Raw genomic sequence first — 16515 nt, forward strand, 5'->3', positions numbered from 1 at the left:
GGCTATTTTCACATGCTTCGAGGCTTGAAACACGTTTTCTTTGGCTATTTTCACATGCTTCGAGGCTTGAAACACGTTTTCTTCTGATTCATCTGTTTCTTCATACATAATTAAAGGAGACTAGAAATCAAAATTTTCCTTTTACGTATGTAATTCTCTACAGATTTTAATTCGACTGTAATGTTTATAAATGAAATATCGTAAGCGGGTAGTGATTATATTGCGTGGAAGATACCACGATTCCGTAAATTGCCGAGTTTTTCCGAGTTTTAATGAGACGACTGATCACGTGGTACCTTGACGCTATACTATCGAGTCCTCGAATACAAACATAAACATTGGCGAGCGAGGCAGACAGGAGACCACATTTGGGTTGCACATTCAAAAGTTGAATCTGCAGTCTGATATAATAGTTTATGTACTGTACTGGTAAGTATTAAAAGAAATTTGTTAGGCACAGGCCCCGGGCTGGTGATTTAAATAAACTAAAGTCCTGAATGAAATTCCACAAGCCCGGACAGTTCATACCTGTCAACTCTCAAGCCGGGAGAAAAACCTCCCGATTTTGGGGGTATTTCCTCATCTACCTCCCGATCTCGTAATATCTCTCAATTTTGCGCAGCGAAGTCCAGATTATTACATTATGTCTGTCAATTTTCATTTGAGCAGCAGAGAGGGTGAACAGACCACTTAGGGGAACGGTCACCCTTGTGTTTTACCAAAAAAATAGTGACCACTCATAGAGGTCAATTACCACGTCTACGATTATTGTTTGTCCCAAACAGAACCGTAGACGCCCCTCTCTGCTGCTATCAATATTGGGAATCATCATCTGAATCATGGGAATCTTCATCTGTTTCATCTTTATTTGTTTCATCTTTATTTGTTCTATGTTTCAAGTAATATTCAAGTTCTGATGGTGGTTTTTCTATTTTTGGATTTATGTTCTTTCTGTGTTTATAATATATCATCAAACTTCGATATCGATCTCCACCGCAATTTTTACAAATCTGATATAATCCTCTAACGCCGTTGTTACATCCAACACATCTTCGTGGACCAGCATGAGGATTTTTCTTTATAAGATAATTATGTTTCTTGCAATATTCTCCACGGCATTTTTTATTACAATTGTTAGTGGTTCCTTGACGCAGCCACGCACAGTTGTTCATTATATTAATGATATCTATTTAATTAAATTTAATTTTATCATCACCACTGTTACCCAAATATTTTATCAATACCCACACGATATCTTGTTCTTGGATCATGTAAATTTATTGTTATAAATCCATGCGGGGTAGCTTGCGCTCGTGAGAAGAAATTTTTGAATTTAATTATATCCATGTCACCACCACACCAGGTTTGATGAATATTTCGCAACGTGTGTGTGTCTACGCCATTAAACACAACTAAAATGTTGCAGTTGTCTCTGATCACCTTCGGAATTTGTGTATATCGTTGAGGAACATAGATCACGTCTGTATTTTTATGTCTACCTCGGGAAAATATTCTGGCTGGATTTGATTGTTTATCTAGCATCACATCGTCGTATACAACTAAATTATTAATAAATCCATCTATGGAATCTACGGATGGTGCTTCATCAATATCGGTTATAAACTCTATAACATCATTATCTTCATCCAGTAATCGCGCGTTTTCATTGAAATCTTTAAGTACACCATAACATCGCTGATCATCAACGGATGGTGCTACTAAATATAATTTATCCCATTTCAACCATCTCATTATCAGATTAAGTAATAATTGCGTCTTACCCGATCCAGATGGTCCTATGATAATCATTCTGATGGAGTTCGGTAGTGCAGGATGATGCTTAACTGGCTCTCGCTGCCGAGTTGCTGAGAAATCAATTATATCCATATATATTATAACATGAATTTATATTGTTTACGCTGTAAAGTTAAAACTCCAACTATTGATTTAGCTACAGTTACAACAAAAAATAAAAAAATAGCGTACGGTGGAAAATGTTCTGTATGCTGTAGAAAGAAATTTTCATTTTTACCTAATAAGCGCGGTGGTGATATTGCTAATTTGATGTCAAAGTTTCCAGGTGCTCCATGGGCTAAATACAGCGGAGAAAAACATCTACCAGGATATAATTATTGCGGTCCTGGTACTCGACTCGATATCAGGCTCGATAATCAAGATCAACCAAAACCAGGCGAGGAACCAATAAATGCTATTGATCGAGCTTGTCATGCTCATGATGTAGCTTATAAAAGTCAAAATCTACAAGATAGACATATTGCAGATGTAAAATTAATTCATTCATTAAATTCTATAAAAAATAAAAATATTAGAGAATCATTAGCTAATTGGTTAGTAAGATCCTCGATGAAAGGTAAATTAGCGATTGGGGCTGGTAATTAATAATGGAATCAATTTATTATTCACCGAGAGGATACTGGAGAGGCAAAGCAGCAATTGGTAAACTCGCTGATGCAGCATCGGTTAAACATTCTACTGCTAAAGCGTGGTTATCCAAACAAGCAATATGGCAAATTTATCTACCACGTCCTAAACAAATTCAGTACTCGTATTTCGATGTCAGTGTTCCTAATGAAGTTCATCAAGCTGATATTCTGTTTTTACCGCATGATACTGTACGTGGAAAAACGTACAAATACGCGTTAACCGTAGTTGATGTTGCAAGTAGATATAAAGAAGCAGAGCCGCTATCGGCGAAAACATCATCTGAAGTAGCTGATGCGTTTGAACGAATTTATCAACGAGGTGGTCTACGATGGCCGCAGCTACTACAGGTTGATCCTGGTAAGGAATTTCTTGGTCCAGTATCATCGCTGATGAAACAACATAATACCAAAATACGACGAGGTCATACTGCAATTCACCGTGATCAAGCAATTGTTGAGCGATTTAATCGAACACTTGCTGAACGGTTATTTGGATATCAATACGCGAGGGAATTTATTCAGGATAAAAGATCTCGCGAATGGGTTGCAAGATTACCAATCGTGATAGCTGCATTAAATAATGAAATCACACGAACAACCAACATGAAACCCATTAGCGCGGTCACAAAAAAAAATATACCAACACAACGAAAAGATGCTGGAAAACAAAAAATATTAGGTGATGTTACAGTCAGATATTTATATGAGCCTGGTGAACTTGAAGGTGGTAGCGCGAGAGCAACTGATCCTATTTGGAGTGTTACCACACACAAAATATCTACCGTGACAAGATCCACTGGAAGAAATGTAGGTGTTTCCAGACCTGCAATCTACAGATTAGATTCTGCTGCTCCTCAACGTGGATTTACACGTGAACAACTACAAATAATTCCCGCGGATACACAACTACCGCCGCGATCACTCCGGTGATTTCGATCACTTAACTAGCGCCAAGGGTGCCAGCACCCAAGGCGCTAGCGCCTCTACGTCGATTACATTCGAGACAGGTTAACATGATATTGTCTCGTGTATGACCGCGACTATTATCTTTTCTATCTACGGTAAATTGTCTTGAATCATTACTCGAATACCGCCATAACATTATACAATTACAACTGGTGCAATGATTGTTCTGCTGCTGTTTTAACTCAATAATAAATTCAACATCAAGATCAAAGTCACGTTTATTTTTTTTGTCAGATTGTTTGTATCCGATTAATTTTTTTCTTATTATATCATCATCGATGATGTTAAATTTATCAACGATTTCAGGAATTATAATTCTACGTAATTGAGATATATTTCTGACCCTCGATACCGCTAAATAAACTAAATTTGACCACTCGATGCGATCGTCTATAATCCAGACTCGTGTATCAGAAATAGTTAATCCCTGAGATGAGTGGATTGTCATGGCGTATCCCAACACCCATGGAGATTTGTCAGCGTGTATTGCATCTTCGACTACACTGATATCAACGGCGACAATATCATTTAATACGAGATTCTGTTTCCTTGACTCTGTCAAGGGTCCTGGAATATCAACATTAATATTCTGTTTTCGTGTATCTGATGGTCTATAACACAACGGTACGGGTAATTCTGAGTATTTTTCTTTATGTAGTTGAAATAACTGCTGTTGTAAAGCGTCTCTGATTATCTTTCTACTTGCTACGATCAAATCGTTGGGTCTCCATGAGTTCAAAAAATCACTCATTGATGTCTCTGAGATCACTCCACGTATTATTTCACACTGAATTTTGTTTGATTGTAATCTGATTAATTTTTTAAACTCCTTCAAATTTTGCATCAAGAGCTCTATGATCATCATCTATTTCCTCGTAATAATCAACGAAATTTTTTAACCAATCATGTGGAGATGGTCCAACAAAGGGCGGCGGTTGACCATGATCGCCACACATTATTATGGCGGTATTTTTCGTCAACAACCAATCAAGAAACATTTTTAATGTATCCAATGAGACCGTGCATATCTCATCCCAAATAATTATTTTAGGTATATATTTTTCTCCCATCCGTTCAGGAGTCCATGTATCCCCGCGCCACCGAAAGAAACTATGATACGTGCACGATTGTACTTGCCGCTGTTTCATCTCACGTGCAAGTCTATGTGTGGGTGTCAGCACGATCATATCTGAATTTCTAAAAACATTAATCGTTCGAGTTGTTTTGCCGCATCCACCAGGTCCATTGAGATATACTGTCTTATATCTGGTTATTGGATCACTCAACGATGGTGCTTTCGACATTTCTGATATTTTATTACCCTTACGATAAACATCTCTCACTGGAACATCTGCTGATTCTACATAATTGTGTAATAGTTCCTTTTTTATTCTCCACGAACCCCATCGTTCATCATTACTTGTAAATTTCATAACAAGTTCTAAATATTTACTTGAAATATAAAACGAATCTGTTGCGACTCTGACTGCGGTCTCAGGAAATCTATTAATCATCGATAATAAATTTATAGAAACATAAGCCAACATGGAAGATCTTAGATGAGTATATTGCGGGGATACGTCATTTATGTAACTAACGATCGTACCTAATTTTGTTCCGTCGGATAAATAAACACTCTCTCGATTTACAAATGTATTTTTCGCCGTTGTATCAGCGATTATAAAATCGTACTCGGCATCATCTAAAATTAATCGTGCGTGATGTCTTTTATAATCATATGCACCACCTTGAGTAAATTTACCTATAATTTTTCTACCGAGATCTTTTGCGGTTTTGAGTTTAATCTCGAGAATTTTAGGAATATCATCTTCGGAAACTTCAGGATATTTTTCCTTAAACTCGCTGATAACTTCAGAATCTGACATGGGCAACCAAACTTTGGTCTGTGCATGATATGATATAATTGCCTCACTGACCACCAACGATGTCAGTATCGCACAATCTAGCATATATCGCAACAGAACTATAGGTGCCCAACGTTTTTCACAAAAATGTCTGCCAAACCAAACATAACAAATCTTGTGAAGATTTTCGTTAAACTCGAACGACTCAATACAGGCGAATCCAGTCAGATCAAAATCAGGTAATGGTCCATTAATTGCCACTCGCGTCATCTCGTTTGTAGGGTGACCAAATCTTTCAAAGTACGTAGAACAATCTCCGTATCCCAGAAAACTTCCTGGATAACATGCAACCATATCAACCGAAATAACATCATTGTAATTGTATTTGGTATTCCATAATCCGCCATGTCCATATTCGACGCAACTTGCGCGTACGTCCTCGAGTAAATCAAATCGTGTTGGTTTCCATGAATTTCGTTCCCTGGCAAAATGAGCCGCAACAGATGGAACGGTAAAACAATTAGTTAGTAATTTGTCAGTATTTTCCGCGTGCTTGCACTGTAAAAACGTCGCAAGATTTTTCATCTCGTCATGGAGGGATTCTGTGCGATATATTTCACCGTTCGGTTTGACAAACTGATCAAATTCACCCTCCTCATTACTTTTGAATAACCATACCGATACAGGATCGGTTTTACTTATTTCGTTGATAAAATCAAACATATCTGCCACAGAATTATCTGTGGGGTAAAATCTAACAGTTCGATCACGTGGAAATATTGTTACTGCGTTAGTCCATGCGTGCGCGTTATGATCGATAATATTTATTGGAGCTCCTTTCGATTTATATTTCGACTGGTACAGTACTTCTCCCGTTATTGTTGCTACGGTTATTGGAAATTTTAATATTTTTCCTAACTCAGCAACATCTTTTATTGTAGCACCTTTATCCTTAACTGAATCAGCCCACGAGTTTATTTTTTCACGCCTTAAATCAGTTAATCCATTTCCACGCATCGCGTTTGTAAAGTGTTCTATTACTCGTTCAGCCACACAATTTAACCTTGACAAGGTCAAGGATGATAATTTCATCGGCGCTAGTTTATCAACGTTGGGTTTTTTATTTATCTCATAAATTCCATAAATAACTGCTGTTACAGGATACGCTCGCTCATAATACGGTTTATCAATACCAGTCAATAGACCCGGTCTGGAATTTTTACTTAATATGATAGTTTTATTATTGCCAAGAACAGGATCATATTTGTCACGGATAATCCAACTACCTGTTTCTGTTAATACAATAAATTTTACTCTGAAGAAATATTTTTGATTGCCCTCGTATTCAGCGATGTAGTTAATGATAGTTGCTGCTCGCTTGTCATTCATTGTAGCGTCCGTGACAAAGTCAGTGTCCTTGACTCCGTTAAGGCGTATAATCTTGAACGTTGACCATGTATGAGATGCACCATCCGTGTAAAATTCTTTCTTAGCGTCATGAATTTTCGAGATCAAACTTTTATTTTTCGGATCAACCAGATCTCGTACTGGCAAGTCAGAAGATAATCTGTCAAGGTTGAATTTATACTTAACAGGCCTAGTTTGGGATAATCTCTCAAACTCGTTCATATAATTAAAACAAATATTTAAATAAAGAAAATTATATATATATATATACAATGTCCCAATGCAGATGGTTGATGATCGGCTCAGTAAATCGATGCAACAAATCCTGTAGAAAGGAATTTTGTTGGATGCACTCTCAAAACATACGACGAGGAAGTCTAGGACCAATACCATGTCTACGGTGTGGTATTGGAGTACGTGGAAAGACAAAATTATGTGGGAAGTGTGGCGGGAAACGGTTCAGAGAACTTAAAAGATATTATGACAAAAAAAATAATAGCGGTGAAAACGCTATAAAATCCGTGGAGGATTATATATCAAGATTTCAGACAAACAATGATTTAAACATATAATATTATTATAATGGAGCAAAATATATTTGTCCCACATCCTGTCATAACAAACTATGAATCAAATATTAATGGTATCATCAGACACTGTAGGTTAAAAAAACCAGTTGGTAATGTTTCTAATACTGGCTATCTTAGATTTACAGTTGGAAAGAGAAGATATCTATGTCATAGATTTACATACGAGTGTCACAAGGGTTTGATCAATGACGGTCTTGTTATTGATCATATTGATGGAAATCCTCAAAACAATAATTTATCCAACCTTCGTGTTGTCACTCGAAGCGTGAACTCTGCATGTGGTAATACAGGAAGATATAAGACAATCGGAAAGAGGGGGGTAATTTCTACAAACATAGAAACCGGTAAAGTAATTATGTTTCAGTCTATGAACGCGGCTGCGACATATTTTGATATTAACTCGCGTTCAGTACAAAATGTAGCAGATAATATAACCAGATCTGCTTTCTCGAAAAAATATAAACAGAAAATTACATTTCAGTATCAATAACTATCATCACCACATTATTAACTATCATCACCACATTGAATTAATTTTTTTAATTTATGTCACAGTAGGTCCTCCATACACTACTGAATTTTTGATTTAAGGGGAGATTACTTTGTAATATATAGTTTTCTTCGTAGATGGTTGGTTTTTTATGATCGTAATTAGTCAGTTTAACTAATTACATCGTAACTAATTACATCGTAACTAATTACTCGTAGAAGTATTATTTATGGTTTTTAAATATTTTCCCATCATACAAAAGATAATATTATTGATCCGTAGGAAGCTGTGTGTAAACAGAAACCGTTACTCATTGTAATTGACCTGCAGTTGTGTGTTCACTGAACTTACAATTCTGGAAAGTTCTTTGACTGGTGCATTAATGATACTGTTATTATTGATTTTCGGTCTGCTACAAATACAGAAACTATTATTCAGAAACTGTTATTATTCAGAAACTGTTATAAATACAGAAACTGTTATAAATACAGAAACCGCTACAAATACAGAAACCGTTATTATTCAGAAACTGTTATAAATACAGAAACTATTATTCAGAAACCGTTATTATTCAGAAACTGTTATAAATACAGAAACCGCTACAAATACAGAAACCGTTATTATTCAGAAACTGTTATAAATACAGAAACCGCTACAAATACAGAAACCGTTATTATTCAGAAACCGCTGTTTAGTGTAAATATTGGTTCCTTAGCTATATATTAACTTCCGAAACATATGTTCGTAACAATGTTTGATAGCTCGATCAGTATGGTATTGGACTGTGGCGCTCGCGGTCCAGGATCGAATCCCCATGGCTGACAATTTGTCGGTGGTGCGCATAATTGCGATTTTTATAATAGTGGGGGGAACCGCAATAACCCCTCCGCTCAGCAAATTCACAAACCACAATATTGACTTGTGGTTGATACATATTTTCGTATCACCCACTGGATTAATTATTGTGGGTGTGATTTTGCTGAGCGTACATGTTTGTACTGTCCTTAGTTAAGTTATATGTTTGTACTTCATTCATAATCTGAGCTCGCTAATACACTCGATAGGGGCTCTTCATTCATTGTATATAACCATTTCATTGTATATATGTATATCCTCTAAACTTGGTAGATTGCGGTGGCAAGCTACAAGTTTAATGAGGACTGTGCTGTCCTTGTGCCGTCCTTAGTTAGTTATATGTTATATGTATACCTCTAAACTTGGTAGATTGCGGTGGCAAGCTACGAGTTTAATGAGGACTGTGCTGTCCTTAGTTAGTTATATGTATATCCTCTAAACTTGGTAGATTGCGGTGGCAAGCTACGAGTTTAATGAGGACTGTGCTGTCCTTAGTTAGTTATATGTTATATGTATATCCTCTAAACTTGGTAGATTGCGGTGGCAAGCTACGAGTTTATGAGGGTTGTGCCGTCCTCCCTCTTGGGCCTCTAGACCGTTGTTTGGCGGGTTAGGGGCTCTCGTAGAGGGAATAATTTGCCTAATGAACTTGGTAGATTGCGGTGGCAAGCTACAAGTTCTTGGCTGTGCTGTCCCTGAAACATCCCGACGAACTCGCTAATACACTCGATAGGGGTTCTGGGATATTTTTTTTATTTTAAAGATTTATATATTATATAATGAACCATGAAAATATCAATGATGTAATTGTCGCTATTAAAAAATTAAAAAAAGATGGAATTAATATATCTGATGAACTTAATCCTGAAAAAATAGTTTCTGACTTTGAGATTTTACAAGAACGTAAAACCATGGGGACACACACACTATCATCTGAATACAGGCTCATGAAACGGATTCAATCGGCAATGTTTCAGTCGCTAGCTACCGTAGAAGATGATCATGTGAAGGAGTTCGTTCCTCTTTCTACCGCCGTAGAAAGAATTAAGTCGTTATTATCCCACGAGTATGAGGCAAAGAAAACGATTAGTACCCGCATAAGACAATTAAGAAAAATAATGTTAGATCGTGAAACGATCCAGAGTAACTTCGTTACTGATGAAACGATCCAGAGTAACTTCGTTACTGATGAAACGATCCAAGGTAACTTCGTTACTGATGAAACGATCCAGAGTAACCTCGTTACTGATGATAATGAAAATGAAAGTTTTGGTAACTGGGGTCCATGTCAACGCTGACCACGTGTATTGGTAGTCAAAATCAAGAAAGTTCTAACTTTGTCAAATTGTTCCTAATAAATTTTATTTATTATAAATTTTATTTATTATAAATTTTATTTATTATAAATTTTATTTTTACTGAGGATTTATTTTTTTTTTACTAAAATCAAGAAAAATGCACAAATTACTTGATTCTGACGGGGTAGTTGGTAGTCAAAATCAAAGAAAAATGCACGAATTACTTGATTTCTGATGGGGTAGTTGGTAGTCAAAATCAGGAAAATTGAGCAATTTCGTTAAAAAAAAATAAAAATCTCAGTAAATAAATAAATAAAATTTGTTAGGAACAGTTTGACAAGGTTAGAACTTTCTTGATTTTGACGGGGTAGTTGGTAGTCAAAATCAAGTAGTTCGTGCATTTTTATGTTTCTGAGGGGGTAGTTGGTAGTCAAAATCAAGTAATTCGTGCATTTTTATGTTTCTGAGGGGGTAGTTGGTAGTCAAAATCAAGTAATTTGTACAATTTCAGTAAAATTAATAAATATTATTTTTTTTTAGTTGATCGAATTTGATTCTGATCTCTGTTACAAATGTTCTTCTAACTGTTAAGAAATCCTCGTGTGTAAAAACCTCCTCCACATGAAGATCTACGACAGAAATCCTTAAGACAAAAGTCTTTACGACAAAAGTCTTTACGACTTTACATACAGATTTATTACAAGTTCTTCTCCACGTATGTCAATTAAGCGATTAAGGTGGTCTGTGAGTTTAAAATTGATTCGTGTTAACATATTATTGTGACACCGCAAATACACGGGATTAGTTGGTTCTTGCACGATTAAATTTCCAGGGGGAACTTGTGGTGTGAACGTGTACAGGATGTATCCTTGTTGAGCCTGATTTGATCTTCCGAGATCTATTTGATAGCTGCCATCGATTACGTCACAAACCAGATTGACCGCGACCGTCGATGTTATATTAACGATCCGCGGAGATACGTGCCTTCCGCCGCCATGTGGATCATTATCATATCTGAGAACGGTTGGATATGGTGCTAGTTTTCTCCACGCATCGAGTATTTTAGGAAAAAACTCATCAATGACATCACTGACAGATTTTCTCAACTCGGTTACACTATACCCGGGGAATTTATAATTCGGTACATCGGCTTCTGTTAATTTATATTTTTCTAACCATGTATATGCCTCAAATTTTTTAAATGATGGCCCTAAACTAACCATCGCTTGAACTATTCGGTTATTAAAATATTCCATATCTGATATAAGCTGATTTAATATTTCCACACGCGTGATGATTTTTTCACGCGATAACGCTGATATGTCAAACATATGTTCGTTAAAATATTGATTCAGTTGATCTAGTTGTTTTTTACATTTTTGATTGATTTCCTGAAAATATATAATAATATCACTCCGATCAAAAGCCAAAACATATCCTGTTTCCCCCTCCCGACTTAGAAAAGTCCATGTCTCTATGGGGGGGGGAGAGGTGTGAAAGATAAAATGGCTAAATATTAATTTATTTTTAAAATCACGTAGTTTCCCCCCGTATGTTGGATTAATTTCATGATATGATTGTCTATCCGTGACATAATCAGACTTTTTCGGTTCTGGTGGTCCTTCATGCACCGGGGGAACATCCGGCCATCCTAGTACGGATCTGATTGAAGATTGATAAATATCAACGGCATAATCAGGCGAGTTTATTTCAACCGTCGAGGACAACGTCGGCTCATGAACGTTTATTGATATTTTTGATTCCTTTCCCGTTATTGATTTTATTCTACGCGCAAATTCCTCACTGATCTCTTCAATCTGGTAACTGCCAGTTGGTATTCCAACAACAACCCAGTCAGGTGTTCCATCGGATTTGTTCTTGTTAGCAAATACAAGCGAATTATTTGCTGGTGTACCATGAAACGATTTTGATCTGATATTGGGCCAGCTGTAATATACCCGTAATTGAGCTAGTGCTATTTCTTTTACTGGAATTGCAGTAGGAAAATTAACACTAAATTCAGGATTAGTTGAACTTACCGAGATCATCGTTATCTTTGGCGGAGTTGTGTTGGTCACGATCTGCTGGAGTAATTCTGTCATTATTAATACTTGTATCTTTAATACCTTCATCGTATATTTTGGTCATCATTGAAAATTCGAAATCAGATATAATTCCATCACTGAGACTCGCTGATAACAACGAGGATAATTTCGAGTATGCTACCGTCACTGTATGTAATTTTATTTTGTAATCGGATAACTTTTCGTTCGTACAAGTACATATTTTTTTTGTGATGATACCAAGCACACCTGCAATAGTTGTTGCTGCTGAAATACAAATAGTTACAGCTACTGGTGCCATCGTTGTCAACGCTGATAATATTACACCGGTTCCAGCAACAACAGCGGATACTGAATAAACAATCACATCAACGATAACCAATCGTCGTCGATATTTTTTTACTTTTACTGTATATTGATCGACTTGATCTTTTAGCGCAGCCTGCCATTCACGCGCTTGATTGTATCTGTATTGCGCACCGTCCATATATATTTATGCAGTAACCAATTGAGGTGTTTCAGCTACAAATTCCAAACACCACCAGAAGGATGTTGCGGTTAATGTCTTATCATCTGCTTCCAGGATAAATATTTCTTTGAATCCGATATTTAATATAACAGATACAACCCCGGAAAACCTGTCGGTGGAATGACGCCATGGAAACGTTGTAAATATTTCAAATTTTGCAGCACTGAACACAGACAGCCTGTACACGCCAGTGGTTGTTGCGGTATATTCGATAGTATTATTCTGTTTTGACCATGTTGCGAATCCCGATGATACCGTGTATACGATGTTTGTGATATGCCCGGGAGATATTTCAGCTGGAATTTTAATCAGATTGATTTTATTGATAATCTCAGGAATTCCCGCTACGATGTCTAGTTGTGTTCGTTTGATCGTGTCTAGGTTACTTTTGATATCAGAAAGTTTCATGTCAATGACGGGAGGATTTCCAAAGAACTTATTTGTGGCATCATCGGTTTTCTGAAAATTTCTTCGAAGCCTTGTAAACGCGCCCGTGTGAACGTCATACTCGGCCCGTAGCGTGGATAATTTACCGTCTACGGTGCCATAGTTGACATCAACGTATTTTTTTGTTGCTGCGTCTTCGTCAGATGTTGGATCTTTTAAAACTACTATTTTGTTTCCGTTCATGCTGAGTTCACCCATCATTGTGTCACCGGTGTTTCTCACGCGATTAGCAACACTTTTTACAATTTCATCTCTGATGGTTTTAAGTGACATACTTGAATCTCTGATTTTGCCGCTATCAGTAAACACGGGAATATTATCCGTAACTGCACCGAGTACTCGCCGGACTATATCATTCCATCTGATATTGCTGGTTTTTAGTTTACCGTATCGATCTTGAAAAATAACAACTTCATCTGGGTCAACTCCAGCAAGGTTCATAATATCAGCGAGGTCATCTTTAGTCGCATACTTTGACAGATCAACGTCGGATTTTATTTTCTTACCAGTAGAAGATCTTCCGTAAATGTCAACCATTATAATAAGATCCGTTGTTTAAAATGCTTTACGCGCAACATATCGGTTGCTTGTATAATCGTGCACGACTTTATGTGGCGGCTTGGATGATTTTGATATTGCGTCGAGTACATTAATTACTTCACGGCCGCATATTGGCGGATCTGTTATTGTTTGTGTGGGTAGCGTTGAATACCAAACTTTATAACCGCTAGTTGTTGCGTGGAGTGGTGCGACATACTTGATAAATTCAACAGGTGGAGCTAACCCGTACGAGTCAAAATAAACAATTCCACGCGGATCAATCGCGTATGATACCCAATGAGTACCAGGTCCGGAACGTTTGTCGAGATTAATAATACCTGTTTCTAGTTTGTTTGGTTGTTTCGGTAATTGATCTCGCATAAAAACACCTCTAAAGGCGGATATTTTTAATTTTTTAGCAGCATCAAGTAAATCAAAATTTGATGATGGAACATTTAACGAAATGACCCTGGAAGCCTTAGGCCTCTCCCCCAACGAGATCCCGGTAATCTTAGACCGCGCCCCTTTTTTTTGTACCCCCGCCCTGTTGCTTTCTTTAGTGCCATTCCAGCGGCTGTTCCAACAGCACCTAACGCGGCCGCTTTTGCTACGGCTGGAGCAGCTGCAGCTATTAATGCCGGAATGGCCGCAAGAAGTGGAAATATACCACCTGTTTTAACCATGTCTTTGATGGCGCTCGAGGAGAGATGGAATTGAACTCCAGTTTTTGATTCTAGGGCTTTATTGAAATGTTTAATCTGATTATTTGTCAACGATAATTTGTTTGGACCACCACCAATCTGATCTCGTTTTAGTGATATTTTAGTTCCGCATTTGTTGGCGGTTTTTGATTGAAGCTTTTTTACCTGACCCGGGGTCAGAGTAACATTAACATGACTATACGACATTTTTATATAAAATATATTTTTCTAAATAGCACGATTAAAGATTTTCCACCGGTGCATCAACGACCCTCATTCGACCACTGCCACCTTCAAGTAGCATGGCCTTGTCGCTAAGTATGACCGCGATCGCTCTGTAGAAGCCGGGAACAACTGGTGGACCGGGTATATCAGGAGGAGGGTTAGTAACATGGGCTCGAAAGTGTATATCAACAACAGATTGTTTGGATAAATCAAGATGTTCTAATGAAAAATAATAAATCGGATATAGACCTGTAAAATCTAATTGTGATATTTGCAAACCAGTATCTATATTTTGATCACGTCCCATGAATGACATTAAACGATGATATGCGCGCGCTACATGATTTTGAACAAAATTTAGTTGTATATCCTCGGCTGGTTCTTGATGTCCATTTATCCGTAAAGAAACTTCATTAACTCCAAGGTTGTCAAATATCATATGTGAACGTTGTTGATTATTTATCCGGTTAATATTTTGTAATGCAATAAAAATATGTCGTGGTGCAGAAACACCCTGTTGTGATGCTATATGCCATGTAAATAAACCATTAATATTGCTTTGAGCAGCATCTGTGGTTACTGTTAACCATGATAGCAATGATTTACCGCCTTGATCCATAAAAGATAGTAATTTTTGTTCCTCAGTAATAGATGGAGTCATTACTGGCATCCACAATGAAAGTTTTGATATATTTACTTTACCATCGGCAATACCAGCACCTCGCCAGATTGCATCATTATCATCACCTTTTCTTACGAGCACAATTGTGTGTTTAGCTCCAAAGATGACTTTTCTAACATTTCTGCAGAATCCAAAGATGTGAGATAATGGAATTGCACACGAAAAATTTCTATTATCTCCTGACAGCGCCGCTTGGCGTGTTGCAAATCCTAAGTTGAAAGTCGCGCTATCACCTTTTACAATATCAAAAGCAGCAGCTGGTCTGGTTGCGTGTTCAAAGTCAACTGGTTGTGGATCAACTGCAGTATCTTGCGGTGTCCGTATTTTAGCATACCTGATATGATCAGCGTTGTCGGTGATATCCTTAGCAAACATCATTGTTGGACCAGCTGATCTTGTAAAGTCGTCAGAATATCTGGCTAGACCAATTATTGTTGTAGCAACGTCGACATCCTTCTGAATTGATTCAATATTTTTTCCATCAATCATGTATGTGGCGCTATCAAACAGTGCCATAATCCCGTTGTTGACAAAACCAACACGCAAATTAGCATCATATGGCGTATTAGCTACAACATTCGTTACAAGTCTACCTTCCACTTCAATAAACGCTTCAGCGGGCAAGAAATATCTACTTGTATCATGAACCTGTAATTCGATTCTCCCCCGCTGATTTGGTAGTCTTGCGTCATAGGAATAAAATTGATAATCACGTACTGACTCGTACTTAAGGACAGGTGCCTCCATATCAAATGCTGGGTCTGATTCGCGCCTGAACATTTTTATTATAGTTACCATTTTTCCAAATGATGATCATCGTCGACGAAGACCACTTCCTGCTATTAAATTTGATGTTATATTTTTTTCTGCTTCTTCAGATATCGCCGCTAGTTTTTGATTTGCAGCCTGATTTATTATTTTACTAACATCTGCAGGCATCACCTCAGTACTTGCCAGTTTCACCGGTGGTTGTTGTTTTCGTCGCAATAATCGTGCTAGTCTTTCTTTGATCGCCGAGAACGCCTTACCAGCAACATTGACAATTGCACCAGGAGCTTTATCACGAACAATATCAACAGCCTTCATCGATAATTGTTTTGCAACAGGTGCTACTTTGGGAGCTATCCTCGTGAATAATCCTCGAATGACATCACCAAGTCCATTTCCGTAAATTGCTTCATAGATTGGTAATCGTGAGTTTACCGCTCTAACCTGTGTGGGTTTACGATGATTATCATGCACGATCATCTTATTTTATTTACCATTTATCTAACAACTAGTCATCAACGAGCTCATCAATAAGTTCTCGGTAAACGCCAATATCCATGATACCACCTTGAAATAGTCGCCGACAAATATCAGCTGCTTCATTGGTTATTTCTGGTGAATTATTTCCAGCTCGTTTTCCTCCTA

The sequence above is a fragment of the Sinohyriopsis cumingii genome, chromosome 8 (genome assembly GCF_028554795.1).
Source record: "Sinohyriopsis cumingii isolate HCF-2022 chromosome 8, ASM2855479v2, whole genome shotgun sequence".
NCBI classification, from domain to species: domain Eukaryota; kingdom Metazoa; phylum Mollusca; class Bivalvia; order Unionida; family Unionidae; genus Sinohyriopsis; species Sinohyriopsis cumingii.